We start from the raw sequence: 14,721 nt of genomic DNA, 5'->3' as shown, positions 1-14,721 counted from the left end.
CATCTCTCTACTGTTTCCATTGCCATTACCCATTGCTTGGGCTCCATCTGTAAGAAGGTATTGTCCCAAGTCTCTCAGTATTTCATCCCATCCACCATCATCTCCTACCTTTACTACTGTGGAAGTCTCTTGATGAAAAAACTTCTTCTTGTTTTGTGCACCTTAAAAATCTCTCTTCTTCAGAGCAGACAAGAGTAATTGATAACAGATCTAACTACCATTGTGTCAGTTTCCTGTGTAGAACCTTTGGTGACTTTCCGTTGAGCCCAAAATAAAACATGAGCCCTTTCTCCATGCCCGCAGAGCTCAAGGTGTGCTGGGCCTCCTCTACAAGGCATCCCTTTCAGTTAATGTCATTGTTCCTTCTGCCCCAGCCATATTGTCATTTGACCTTTTCAAAAACACACAAATGCCTCCCCATAATCCTCTGCCTTGCTGGTTTTAGGTTGGAAACAGTTTCCCTTGTGTTTCACCATCTGAAATTTCTTTTCATCTTTCAGCCCTTAGCTTTGCACATTTGATGAGGCTCAGACTGAGTCCATTTCTCTTCATACCTCCTCTGATGCAGTCAGTGCTGTACCTATTTTTTGGTGGAACTGGGGCTCAAACTCAGGACCTTGTGCTTGTCAGGCAGGGGCTTATGCCACTGAGCTACATCCTTGGCCTTTTATCTTTGTCTTTTACTCATTGGAGAGCAGTGCTGAAATTCACAGCGACATGGCTTATGTTTTCACGTGCCCGTTACATGTCTCTGATACAAGGTAGTGAGGGCAGACATTATGCTGGTCGTCTTCTTCTTCTTCTTCTTTCTTCTTTCTTCTTCTTTCTTCTTTCTTCTTTCTTCTTTCTTCTTTCTTCTTTCTTCTTCTTGCTTGTTTTCTTAATCCTTGTTTCCTGCCCCCCTTGGCATGGGATGCTCAGCAGATACTTGTTTCCTAAGATTGCCATTAGGTGGGCTAGCGTGAGTGGAAAGGACCCATTTGGTACTTCTGCTGCAGTGCCATATGGTATTTGAGCTTGGGTTCAGATTTATATGACTTTGAATTTTTATTCCTGTCTTCTGTTGCCTTGAGCAGTTATCCCTGCATGTGTGATCAGGAGGTTTATTCAGTAAGAATAGCAGGCTAGTGTCTCAGTTACTTTTCTCTCATTGCTGGAACAAAATACCTGACACACAAAATTAAGGAAGGAAAAGTTTATTTAATTCATAGTTAGTTGAGGTTTCAGTCCATACTTGGCTGGCTCCAAGGCAGAACAAGTGGTGCATGGCAGAGTGCCAGCAGATTCATAGTGGCAGAAATCAGCAAAGAGCAAAGGGAGGAGCAAAGGCTGCAGCAGCTAGCCAGGCTCTCTCCCTCCTTACATTATATGCGGACGATCCACCCCAGGGTGGGTATAGCACTCTCACCTATAATCCCAGCATTGGATCATGAATTAGTCACAAACTTTAGAAGACTGGCCCAATGACTGCATGAGTTTTGGGGGAACAACTAGACACAAACCATAACTGCAAGCTTCAGATGGAGAAGCTTCAGGCATATAGTACTTACGCAATTGTGCCTTAATACATGACACGGTGTGTAAATTGTAACACCTTGAAAATATATTGGAGTGTCTCAGATCTCCTTTTTCAAGTAGACCCTGAGAACTCTGTGTTATTAGGTGGTCAGGATTCCTGGTCTGCGCCGCTCCATCCCTGCTCTTTGACTCCTACCCTTTGACTGGGGTTTGACCACAGGGTATTCACACTGAGCTACATCCTTGGCTCCTTTTAATTATTTTTAAGACAGTCTTTCTAAGTGCCTGGGCTGGACTCAGACTTGTGATCTTCCTCCCTTAGCCTCCTAGAGTGCTGGGATCACATGGCTGCACTACCAGGCCTGGATTCTGCTCTGTTCTTCAGTAATACAGCAGGATTGGTTTGCTATTTTGTAAGTCACATGGTCTAGAATGGAGAGAGAATAAACTGGATGCATTTTGAAGAGGATCTTTTGACCTTGATTGCCTGTTGGTCTTATTATTTCCTTTAGGTCTCTGGTGACCCAGGTCTGTTGTACCTAATTAACAAATTGTCTGCGTGACAGAGGAACCCAGAAAGGAGCTGGTCTGAGATGGAAAGGTCAAACTCTGGGTGTCTTGACCATGGGGGCATAGTCATGCAGAATACAGTGTGAGCAAGCTCTGGAAGAAGTCCTTACGTAGTGAAACAGAGCAGAGGAGGTGTGGGTCTAACTCAGAATCCTTTGCCATGGGCTGGGGATGTAGTTCGGTGGTAAAGTGGTTGTACAGCTTGTGGAGGGCCCTGGATCCAGTTCCCATTGCAGTCCTTTGTGAGTCTCTATTTTTTTTTTTTTCTGTACTTTTAAGCTTGGATTTTTTTTTTTTTGTGCGCACACACACACGGGGGAGGGGCTTATGAAAACGTGTATTGCATGGTTTTGTGTAGTGTCTTGAGGTGCACCCCCATTCCCATGAGATATTTTCCATCTCTTGCACATGGAGACTGCAAAAGCCCCCATGTGGCAGCATGCTGTTCTTATGCATGTTCTCCTTGGGTAAATGTGCCCATCTTGGCGTTTTTCAGCATCTTATGGTTTAGAAGGAAAAGCTTCAAGTCAGCCAACTTATTTTTCAGCATCTTATGGTTTAGAAGAAGCCCCAAGTCAGCCAACTTAAGACACGATTGTGGCTGTGGTTGGAGTTCCCATGTGGCTCCTGTCTTGTCCGCCTCCCTGTTGTGATATTTGCCAGCACACCCTGCCCCAGCCCCTGGGGCTGCCTCCTGCATCTGTTCCTTAAATCCTTACAATGCATTCTCAGCAATGAAGGGCGAACTGGTTGCATTTAAAGCGTTACCACGATCCTAGTCTTTCCTTAATGTAGTCTGATTACCAATAAAGGAATTTATTTGAATTTGAAATTTTTGAGTAGGATTAAAAAAAAAATCTGCACAGAAATGTTCTGTTAATGAATGTGATAGACCCCGCATTGTTCAAGGCCCTCTTGCTGTTTCACTGAAGAGGCTGGGGTTGCATATCTATGGCCAGTTGTCCCAGGTCCTGGTCCCTGAAAATATTTATGAGGTTCTAGTGCTTTAATAAGTTGGGAGGTGACTTAACTGCCGCATGGGCATGGTGAGGTAAAGTAGTCAATGTGTTGTTCATTTTATTTCTGGGTGGGGTGCAAGAGGAAAATGCAATACAAATTTTTCCTTTTTTTTTTGGAAACCTAACTCTGTTCTTTTGTTATTATTTTGTTCTCTAGGCATTAAGTGTAACTGAAACCCTGATTAAACCGTTGGAAAAATTCAGAAAAGAGCAACTTGGAGCAGTAAAGGTTTGTGTCTCATTGGAGTGCACTCGTGAGCAGAGAATGTCGAGGCCACCGCTAATTCATTGTCTGCTTTATTCACACTTGGCAGCTTCAAGAGAAGCGCTGGGGTAAACCATCTGTTGTTTTATGTTGTAAGTGTGCTTTTATCCCCTCTGGGGAGATGAAATTGAAAACAAAACAGAAACACCTGGACAGAGTGGTAAAGCCTCTGATAATCTTGTTTGGCTGCACTTTTCCATTCGAAGTTCAGGGAATGTCTGACCAAACAGCATATCCACTCTGCATAGCAGGCTCTTAGCACAATGGGGAGCGGAGTTACTTCTCTGTTTACCTCTGCTTTATGGAGGAATGTAGCAGTAAAATAGGGTTGGAAGATGAGACATTGCACCAGCATGATGTCATTAAACCAAGAAAGAGAACATTAAGTTAGTGGGATGTGATTTCCTTCCATTTACCAAAAATGCAGTGAGCTTCTAGTATGTGCCAGTGTTCCTGGGGTGTTGTGTATTGTGTTTGTGCTGCGATTCCTACGTGAGAAAAGCAGAGACTGTCCTCCCAGTGGTCTTGGATAGGCAGGATTTCCCAGCGTAGCACACTGACTTGGCCACAGGGGGCCTGGGGCATAATCAGCAACTTCTGTGGTTTGTGATCTGAGCTTTGCAGTTAGCCATTCCAGAGAAATAATTTCCACTGTTTGCTTCTGAATTTTCTGTATGTACACGAGGGGGGAAGTAGCATTTCTGTGTTGTTGATCCTGTTTGACTTGGGCCATGGAGAAGACACTAACATCAGTCTTAGGTAGGTAAAAGAGTTTTTATATTTTTCATTTTTCTCCCACATGGTTGGGGATGTAAGGACTTTTTTTTTTTTTTTTTTTGGCGGAACCAGGGATTGAACTCAGGCCCTTGTGCTTGCCAGACAAGCGCTTATTCTACTGAGCTATCTCCCTGGCCCCGATGTAAGGACTTTTTAAACATTTCCCTGAATAATAACAATAAAAAAACCTGTTAAAATCCCTTGGTAGGGGCAGGCCAGATAGCTCAGTGGACTGAAGCATCTACTTAGACCCGCACAGGGACCAGGTTAGATTCCCTGCGTGCCTTGCCAGCCCCACCCCCAGGGTGCGGGGAGAAGGTGAATGAGACTGGGTGTGGTGGTGCACACCTGTAATCCCACTGTTTGGGAGGCTAAAAACAGGAGGCTCACTATGAGTCCAGTCTGTGTACTGAACCCTGTACTAAAACACATTACCCAAAAAAACAAAACAAAACAAAACAAAAAAAAAAAAAACCTCTTGGTTTAAGTAATCACAGTTGCCTTAGTAACCAGAACTATACATGAACCCAGAACAGCCCAACTTTTCAGTTGCTGTTTACAGAATCCATTGTCCTTTAAGTGATTTGTTAAACTGTTTGTTTGACAATGCTGTTTGTCCCAAAGTTTTACAGTTTTTCATGAAGAACTGTGACTTGAGGTTCAGGACAGGAAGGCCAAGGGTGGTCAGCACCCCCTACGCCAGATGTTCACCTAGATTTGGCTCCTCAGCTGTGCAGCAGGAGCTTGGAGGCTGCATTTCCACTCTGCGCCCTTACGCCAAGAGGTGACCCTGTCAGATGAAGGATTTAGAGATCTGGCAATTCAATGGTTCTGTTTTCTCTAATTGTGACTCTTTATGCTGTTATGAGCACTTGGCTCTTTTGCCTTTTTGTTGGCAGCTACTAGATGGACACAAGGAGCTTTGCTTATTCAATTGGATAATGAGAGAGGGCAAAGATGAAGATGAAAAACAGACTGTGTGTGTGTGTGTGTGCGCGTGTGTGTGTATGCTATGTATATTTAAATTTATTTTAGTATGCCGTGTGCCCTTGTGGGTTTGATCGATTTCTGACTGTCAGTGGACTTTTCCATTCACTCCTCTGCTAGCACAGGCTTTCCAGGTTGTGACATGCTGGTCCTGCAGAGCAGCTTATAAAATAAGTTGGCCTTTGAAAAGGTTGCAGTTTCTGTTCATTCTGTGCCTTGGACATTTCAGTGGCCACGTCCTATCCTGGTCTTGTGTATTTCCCCTTCTTTGTGCTTCAAGTTGATGAAGGGTTTTTCCTGCATCCTTGTTCAGTGGAGTGTGTTTTGGCCAGGTACGATACCGGTAGCTCATGCCTGTCAACATTACCTGCTAAGAGCCAGTTCTTATGGGTCCCTTTACAAATATAATAAACACTACTGGGCCAGGGATATAGCACAGTGGCACAATGCCTGTCTGGCAAGTGCCTGCCTGGTATGCGCAAGGTCCTAAGTTCAGTTCTCGCTACCAGCAAACAAACATACAAACAAGTGAACAAACAGACACTACCTACCTAAGGCTCATGTTAGTGTCTTCTATGTAGGCCAAGTCAAAAATGGTCAATAAACTTGTTTTTAGCTGACAGTTTGTTATATATCATAATAAACAGAGAAATGTGGTTGTCTGTGTATGGCAGTAGTCACTTGTCTTTTACATTGTTAAATCTTTAAAAGATTGTGCTTTATTTTTTTATTTCTGTCACCTCTAGTCTGCTCTACTACAGAAGATAAGCTAATAAATGAGTCAACTCATAATTGTGTAAGAAACAGGATAAGGTGTGTAGTTTGGATATTTGACACTTGTATGTCTCTGCTTAGTAAAGCTTCAACCCTGTTTTGACAAGTGCATACTTTTGTTCCTCTAGTCAATCTGTTTGTGTGAGATGCTTACAAACACTTTTTCTCAGCTGGGCATGGTGGTGCATACCTGGAATCTTAGCTTTTAAGGAAGCTGAGGCAGGAGGACTGCAAATTCAAGGCCAGCCTGGGCAACTTAAGCAGGATCTTATTTGAAAATAAAAATGAAAAAGGCAGGAGGCCGGGGAGATGGCTCAGTGGAATAAGTGCTTCCCTGGCAAGCGCAAGGGCCTCAGTTAAATCCCCGGTTCCGCAAAAAAAAAAAAGAAAAGAAAAAAAAGAAAAAGCCCTGGGGAGGTAGTTCATGGCTTAGCATGTGTTCAAACTCCAGCAATATAAATACAAACAAAAACACCATTACACTTTGTTCTCTTGAGTTAAAGAGCTTAAAACACAACAAGTTTCGTGCAGGGCAAAAAAAACCTCAGTATTTTAAGAAGTTTACCAGTCAGAATTTTCGGGTGTGTGTCAACATTTTTATCTTCTCCGTTCCTTTTCACCTTCCGCCAGCGCCTTGCCCTTCACCTGTCCATCTGTCTTAGTTACTGTTTACTCGTTGCTGGGAGAAATACCTGACACTGGAATAAAGGAAAGAAAGGTTTATTTAGCTCACAGTTACTGGAGGGTTCAGTCCATATTCTGCTGGCTCCAAGGCAGATGACAGCAGTTCATGCAGCAGAAAACAATGAAGAGCAGAGGAGGAGCCGCAGCCTCAGCAGCGTCCATCAAGCCTCTCTTCCTTCTACGCTGACTGCGTATCTCTCTCTTGCTCGCTCGCTCGCTGTATCTATCTGAATTATCATTTTGCCTCATGGAGCCTTTCACCTGCTTCTCACCTCTGACTGTCCTTATTGTTCTCTCCAAGTCTTTGTCCAGTGAATACATTTCTGATCAAACCTGGCTTGCCAAGATTCTGTAAAGGACTATAAACTGTGAGTAAGAAACAAACAAGCCTGAATAGCTTTCTCCAGTTATGTGTGGTAAGCAGACACATTGCTGTGACTTCCTTCTGTGTATTTTAGTAATAAGAGACATTATCACCTGTCCTGTGGCACGCTGCGAGAGGCCCTGGGCTATATGAGTGAGTTACAGCACTGGCTGCCCTTTAGGAAGATAGGAGCTCCGTGGGAGGCTGTGACCTTTTTGAAAAAGCAGTAAAAGTGTGCCGTGCGAATGCTTTGGGGCCCCGTGATGCTTTCTGCCATCTCAGCTATGGAGTACCCCACAGGCTCTGAGGAAGGCTGGTTTGAAACTTTCCCCAGTGCCTGTATGACCTGTGTGATTTGGGACAAGTTACTGAAGACCTCTGACTACTGCTTTCTTCTCTGTGAGATGAGGCCTGCTGCAGCTGCTTGGGGGGCTGCTGTGGCCATGGAATGAACCTGACAGCATGCTTGGGGTGTCTGGTACAGGGCCTGCTGTACAGCGCTGCAATTACTTTTATTCCCTCATGTACGGTGTGCATTCTGTCAGCTTGCCACAGAATGGCTCAGGTTTTTGTCCATTCTGTGCTCCAGGCTTTAGGGTGACTTGCTGGACAGAGGCTGCTGGTTAGGATCCTTGCCAAGTTGCATGGAAGGGCCCAGTGGACAGGATTCAGGGGCAGGAAGAGCCTGGAAGTGGCAGAGCACTGCTCCAGCCCCGGGCTGGACAGACTCCTCCCAGGCAGGTCCTGGGTGTGGGGTCCAGGGCTTCATTGTGACCAAGAGAAGCTGAATTTTCATCTCTTAACAGGCCGAGCTGGGGCGATATCTCAGTAGAATGCATAAGTGCTTGCCTGGCAAGCCTAAGGTCCTGAGTTCAATCCCCTTAAAAAAAAAAAAAAAGAGGCTGAGGGGGCTTAGAAGAATGGGAAGAGAGGGCTATAGAATTGTGCCTTGAAGAATGTTCTTGCTGGGGATTGCTTGCCATGTGCATTTTGTTTTCATGCACAAGTATTATCCTACCTCTTAATTTAAATAAAAAAGGAGGAGTTGTCTCTTAAGAATTAAGGGGTCTGGGCCTGCTGTCCTGGAGTGCTAGTACTCTGGGAGGCTGAAGCAGGAAAAACTCAAGCCTGAGCCCAGCTTGGGGGATTAAGTGACACAAAGGCCTCTTGGCTCAATCCCTAGGGCTGTGTAAAAAAGCCCCCAAAGAACAGTTTGCTTTCTTGTCCAGATTAGGCAAATATGAAATACTTTAATGTTTTTAGCTCAAAAATAAGCCCTTTTACTTCCTCATCTTAAAAAATTTGTAAAATGCAGAAAACTTGAAAAGTAACCTGGTAACTTTAAAGTTCCTCCTACTCCCCAAAGAAACCCCCCAAAGAAACCCCCCAAAAATCTATTACCGCAGAAAAATGGACCAGTTAAATTTAAATTCTTAATGAAATTTTCATCCAGCTTTGCTTTTGCAGGAAAAAAAAATCTTAATGAACAACACTTTATATTTTAACAATGTTTTCTTCTTTTTTGACATATTGGTTGCAGGTCCCCTCACTGTACAAATTGTCTTAATTTTTGGTTGCTTTTTGATTTTTATAGGTTCTTAAGACTTCATTTCTTGTTTAGAGTAGAAGATTCTTACGCTTAAGTTCTGATGAAACAAATATTCTCTACTGTAGCTTCATTTTTTACTAGTGACTCTTTAAATTCATCTGGAATTAATTTTGATACGAGGTGGGGTTCTCTTTCTGTTCTCCAGTAGTTATGCAATTAAACCAACAGTATTGTTTGAATAAATTTTTAGCCCAATGATGTCTGATGGAATAGGTATATATTATGATATTTGAAAGATATGATTATTCCAGTTCATTCTTTCATGAGTATTCTTTGCCAGATGATCGTACAGTATAGGCTTTATTTGACCAATTTTATTGTTGTATCTTTTCTTTATGATTTTTGTTTTTGCACATACCATTTTATAGCTCTTTAGAAGCTAACTTTTTGACTGTTAAATTATACCTATACACATAAATTTTGTTTGTTTATTTAGCTTACTCAGTTATTCTCATGTATATTTTGGCTGTCATTTAAAAATTGGTAGGTTTTCAGCATTCCTGGAAGAGGTGGTCTGGCCAGTGGGCTTGTGTCATCTCACGGGCAGTCCCTGGAAGTCACTTTTCTCTCCAGAGTGGATGTGACTGTCCTCCTTTCACTGCCCGCCTTTCCTTAATATATCTCTTTTCTGCTCAGCTTCACTCATTGTACTAAATGCCTGTTTTATAAAAAAACATTTTCACATTATAGCGAATTTGGTCCTTCATGGAATTTCTTGGATTATGCTGGCCAATTTACATTTTCTGTATTATAATGCACTGTTGGAAAGAAAAATGTCCCATTCTTTAATGCTGCCTGACAAGTCTTAAAATTCTTACTTCAGCTCAAGAAATCATATGAGCACAAAGAAACAAAATATCATGTAATCACATTCAAAACAAATGCATGAAGAAATCATTATTCGAGTCTTGAGATTCCAAAACAAAACACAGCAGCATTTGTATAATTCCATAACGTGTATGAACAGATACGTTTCTCTCCTAATTGGTGGGTGGTGTGTTGTTTGTCAGGCTGAATTCTTCCTTCAGGAAGCCTTGTGTGGCCCTGTTCTTTCATTCCTGACTTTACCCACGTTAGCCTCCATCCCCCACTGTTGCTGAGCAAGCTGGTGTTTTGCCTGCTGGCTTGAGCTTGCTCCTCCTTTGTCCCTTTCTGTCCTTCCAGTGGCATCAGATAAGGGAGTAAAAACCTGTTGGCCGGTCCTGGTGAGTCCTAATGTGTAAAGGCTGTGAGTGTTTCTTACCAGGTGGTTGTGATTTGCAGTTGTCCTGTCAGTGCAGATGCATTTTGGCTTCCACTCCAAGGTTTTTTTTTGAACCTGAGAGACTGAAGCTCAAGTAATACTGTGACCACTGTGCAGGGCCACCTCCCGTAGGTGGCTAGGAGTGGAACCTCAGTGTTAGAATGTACTCCACACTATCAACATCTTTAAACTAGCAGAGGTTTCGAGATAATGAGCCTCTATTTGTTTTAATTTATTTTCTTTTCTTAAGATGTGGTGAATAACATAATAAAAAGCAAAAAAGAGTATGTAGTAGTAATAGCTTAGACTTCAATAAATTCTGTGAATTAAAAAAACCCTTAGGTCATTTTTAAAAAAAATAAAGGACTCTTTCAGCAAAAGAAGTTCAAATAAAACGGCTTTTTCCTTGGCTTCTTTTCCTCTGAGATGAACCATCGGATTACCTAGAATGAGTCAGTACAGAACAATCCCTGATCGTGTTGATAAGAAAATTTATGTTCTGTGCCATGAGATTTTTTTCTTTTGAAGTTGTGCAAGTTGAAAACTAAACTTAGAGCAGAGCATTCCTGAGTCTCTTCTCCATCAATCTGGGGGTGACTTTAGAGTCTTTGGATGACCTGGCTGAGGATGTCCTGTCCTTGGTTCCCAGCACAAATCTGCAGCCCCAGGTGACCTCAAGAGCGAGGGAGATAAATTCAGTGTGTGTGTGTGTGTGTGTGTGTGTGTGTGTGCGCGCGAATGAAAGCAGAAGAATTTACAACATTCTTTGCTGATTCTCTGCCTAACCTATAAAACTCATACCAGAAAAGGCAAGAATACTTCACTATCTTTGCTTTACAAAATATAATTTGGAAAACAGGGAAGGGAATGTTCTGTCCAGGAGGTGGAGAGTTTGAAGCTCATGGAAACATTTTGACACAGTGTGTTCCTACTGACGCTCCAACAAGTTTGTTGAAAACCTACCAAGTTGCCAACAGTTTGAGGGGAGAGAACGCCTTCTCTGCATTGAATAATTTGGCCAGTTGTTTTCTCCAAAAGCTTCTGTAGAGAAAGGAAAGCAAATGCTACAGCTAGCTGTCGGCAGTCCCTGAGAAAAGCTTGTAAGGTTAGCCAGAGGAGCTTAGCACTCCTATGTCAGTATTATTGTAGACTCTTACTATTGATACGTATCCCAAGGAGAGTTACAGAACTCACTGGTGAAGATTGCGAGGATCGTTGACATTTCTGGTCAGAGGCTCTTGCTGTTTGTTCATCTTGGACCATTAAGGGGAGAACTTTCCCAAGATGTATTTTCTTTTCTTTTTTTTTTTTTTTAAATTTTATTTATTTATGAGAGAGAGAGAGAGAGAGAGAGAGAGAGAGAGAGAGAGAGAGAGAGAGAGAGAGGTGTGTGTGTGTGTGTGTGGCCAGCTCAGCCCACCAGGGGGCGGGGCTGGCTGGCATGTGGTGCTGGGGGATCGAACCGCGGTCCCTGATGCTTTGCTAAGCTTGTTCTAAGTAGGTGCTTTAGACCACTGAGCCATCTCTCCAGCCTCCCAAGATGTATTTTCTAAAAGTGATTATTTTGATTAAAATAAAAAATCTTACAGCACAACTTGGTGAATTTTAAAAGGTGTTTATTTCTAAATGAATCCAAAAATCTTAGTCCAAAATCTGGACTGAGATTGCTTTTATAAGCTTTATGTTCTCATTATGTGTTCTTGTGTATTCTTTTTGGTATGTGACATAGTAATTATGAAGATTTGAAAAACAGGCTTGGGAGAAAACCCACTGATGGAAAACAAGCAAGCTGTGTACAGTCCTATGCTGACTTGACTCAGAAGCGGTGACCTGGGTCTATAGATGCTTTTCAGACAGTGGCATCTCCGTCAGTGATACTTGGTTTTATTTGTGAATGTTTTTCATAGCTTGAGCTGCACGGTGGGTTGACTTTGTGCATGAATTCTTTGTTGCTATTTAATCACAGTTGTCTTTTTTTGTTTCATAGGAAGAAAAAAAGAAGTTTGACAAAGAGACAGAGAAGAATTATAGCCTAATTGATAAACATTTGAATCTATCAGCCAAAAAGAAAGATTCACATTTACAAGAGGTATTTTTTTTCTATTAATACCCCCATAAAAAAGTACAGCCTTTAATTTAAAAAAATGTGTTTATTTCTGGAAACTTTCCATGTGGGATTAGTTAGAGATAGAACAAGTTTCATAACAAAGAAAAAACTTCATGTGAAACTGGATGAAATTTTGACTGTCTGATATAGTGCTTGACTAAACATGGATTCATAGTAGTAAACATTTTGATATAGAGTATTTTTTTTTTTAAGAGTAGAAAGAAGGGCCGACCAAATAGCACAGCGAATTAAAGCACCTGCAAGCAGGTATAGGGGCCAGAGGTTTGATCCCCTGGTACCTGTAATCCCAGCTCATGGGACACTACAGGTGGATCACTACCTGATCTAGTCCTGTAGACCCTTCCCTAAAATACCAAAAAAAAAAAAAAAAAAAAGAGTAGGAAGAATTTATTGAAAGAAAGCTTCTGTGTAAGAGGAACAGAAGGGGGCCCAGAAAGTGGGCTGCAGATGCAAAGTACTTTTTCAGTAGGGACAGTAATTTTCAGTAGCCATTACCGAGAGATAGATTATGAGTAGGAATAGATCTCTTAATTGGCTGTCAAGATTTCTGGAAGAAATGAATCAAATTTAGTAAGCTTTTGTGGTACTGTTTTACTTTAAATGAAAGCTGCGTGGATCTTATTTAATGCCCAGGGCTCCAGAGTGTTCAGCTTCATTGGAAATGGAGCATTCATTTACTTCTGTTAATAGGCTCTTTATTTTTTTTTTGGAGGGAGCTCTATGGAAGGAGAAAAGCATTTATGTATTATCTCTGATTTTTCTCTAAGATCCCTTGCTATTTGTTTTTCTCACTGACAGGCTTAATAGAAAATTCAGTTGACTGCAATTTGGAACATAGACTTCTATTAAAAATAATTCTGTTTCAATTTAGGATCTTGACTTAGCTCACCAAAGTGTGGTTCTCTTTTGAAAGCATATAAGGTGTCCGTTATAATGTCCCGGCATGATGGGCACCTCCAAATGACATCAGCAGCATTGACTATGGTAAACCCAAGTTATATTTAAGTGTCAGAAAGTGGTCGCAAACTCTGTCGATGACCCTGTGTGGTGGTTAGTTTGTCTTTATCCTCGTGACATTTTCTTTTGTCTCTCTAATACACTTGATTGACGTTTGGACAGCGCCTGATAGAATATAAAGAGAAAGGAGTTTTGTACCACTTAATCCTCACAACAATACATGAACTCGGGCTCCATTCTCTCCGTGTTCTGTGTTGTGTAGAAAGCCATGTAGCATTTACAGGTACTCCCTCGTCTTCTGCCCTTTGTCAGTTTTATGGTGACAGCTGTTGTTTTTACAGCCATGCTGTGAGCAGGTTTCACTTCTGGCCTTGGTTCGCTCTGCTCGCAGGTATTTGGAAGAGGATGTTTATGTTGTGAGTAAATTTCCACCGCCACTTCACTTTCTAATAGGGGTCTTGTTTAACTGTTGCCTTTGCAGAAAGGCAGGAGTCATCCTGGGTCCTTCTCTCACGCTCTCCACATCCAGTTCCTCAGAATATGTCACTATGAGCTCCAGAATACACGTAGATCATGGCTGCTGCTTATGCCCTCTGCTTCTCCAAGTTCTTCTAACTGAACCCCAGGACCCCCACAACCCTGTGTTTCTGGGGCCACTCCCACGGGCAGGTGTGTTCCTTGCACAGTGCCCTGCTTGTCTTCTTCCTCCTGCTTAGTTTTTATTTTAGTGCTAGGGCTGGCATCCAGGGCCTCAGTGCATACTAGGCAAGTGCTCTACCACCGAGCACATCTCGGGCGCTGCCCTGTGTTTCCGCCATGCATCCACACACCATGCTCCTTTAGATGCCCTTCCGAATGCTTCCTATCTGGAGGACACCTGATTAGAGAAGCTGCCCCTGACACCCTGTTTAGAATGCCTCCTTTCTGCCCTTCTTTGTAGTCTTGCAGCTATTTGACATACCATGTGTTGTTTTGTTCCATGGTTTCTTCTGCCAGCATGTGCGTTTCTTAAAGGCAGTGGCGTTGGCACTGCTTTGCTCCTACGCTGTCCTCACTGCCTAGTAGTGTGGGGGCACAGTTGCACCCATTAAAGCCTATAGATGGTGAGTTTGAGACCAGACAGAACACTTTAGTGAGACCATGTCCCAAAAAATAACAAGAAGGACTGAAGATATTACTCACTGTGAAGGCTTGGATTTATTTTTCAAAAAAAACCAAAACAAGCAAAACCTACTTCTACCTGTCAGGAAGAAAAAACCTTAAATGAATGTGTAGATGCAGTAAGTCTGAAGGTGTGTTTACCACTATGGCAGGCTCAGCAATCCTAAAGATAATTATGATCCAGATCAGAAATTTGAAGAGACCCTAGAGATGAATAATTTTGGTTTCATTTGAATTACATATACTTTTTTACTTTGTTCTGTTTGCAAACCTACAAATGCTCATGTAAAGTAGCCTGCTATTGCAAGTTGGAGGAGGCTTGATTGGGATATTCATTACTTTTGCCAGTTGGCAGAGACCAGAAAATCATTAATGAATTGACTTGAGGTGGCCCAGAGATTAGTCAACATTGCTGACAATAGTACTGAACAAAGGCAAGGAAATGTGTGTAATTTATAATTTCCTCTTTTTAAAATGAAAATAGGGGCCGGGGAGATGGCTCAGTGGAATAAGTGCTTCTCTGGCAAGCACAAGGGTCTGAGTTCAATCCCCAGTTCCGCAAAAGAAAAAAAGAAAATAGCAGCAGAAAATTGTATACAACATGCTAGCTATTCTTGTAATCCTGTTAGGTAAGACTCGCTGCTTTGTTTATTGGGCCTAATAGC

The 14,721-nt window shown here is 42.2% G+C and overlaps 2 long non-coding RNA genes across 2 annotated transcripts in view; both read left to right on the top strand.

Moving 5' to 3' along the window:
- LOC111814803 overlaps window positions 1-3,305 on the top strand; it is a 20,351-nt gene extending 17,046 nt beyond the window's left edge. Inside the window, exon 3 of the long non-coding RNA XR_002819689.1 lies at window positions 3,265-3,305. This is a non-coding gene — a long non-coding RNA (uncharacterized LOC111814803). The remainder of the gene's footprint in view (window positions 1-3,264) is intronic.
- The window catches only part of LOC111814804, a 14,066-nt gene continuing 2,640 nt past the window's right edge, over window positions 3,296-14,721 (top strand). Inside the window, exons 1-2 of the long non-coding RNA XR_002819690.1 lie at window positions 3,296-3,336; window positions 11,798-11,899. This is a non-coding gene — a long non-coding RNA (uncharacterized LOC111814804). The remainder of the gene's footprint in view (window positions 3,337-11,797; window positions 11,900-14,721) is intronic.

This window comes from Octodon degus, unplaced genomic scaffold (assembly GCF_000260255.1).
Source record: "Octodon degus isolate 3935 unplaced genomic scaffold, OctDeg1.0 scaffold00552, whole genome shotgun sequence".
NCBI classification, from domain to species: Eukaryota; Metazoa; Chordata; class Mammalia; order Rodentia; family Octodontidae; genus Octodon; species Octodon degus.
Note: the sequence above shows the minus strand (reverse complement) of the source record. Positions and strands in the feature narration are given on the sequence as shown.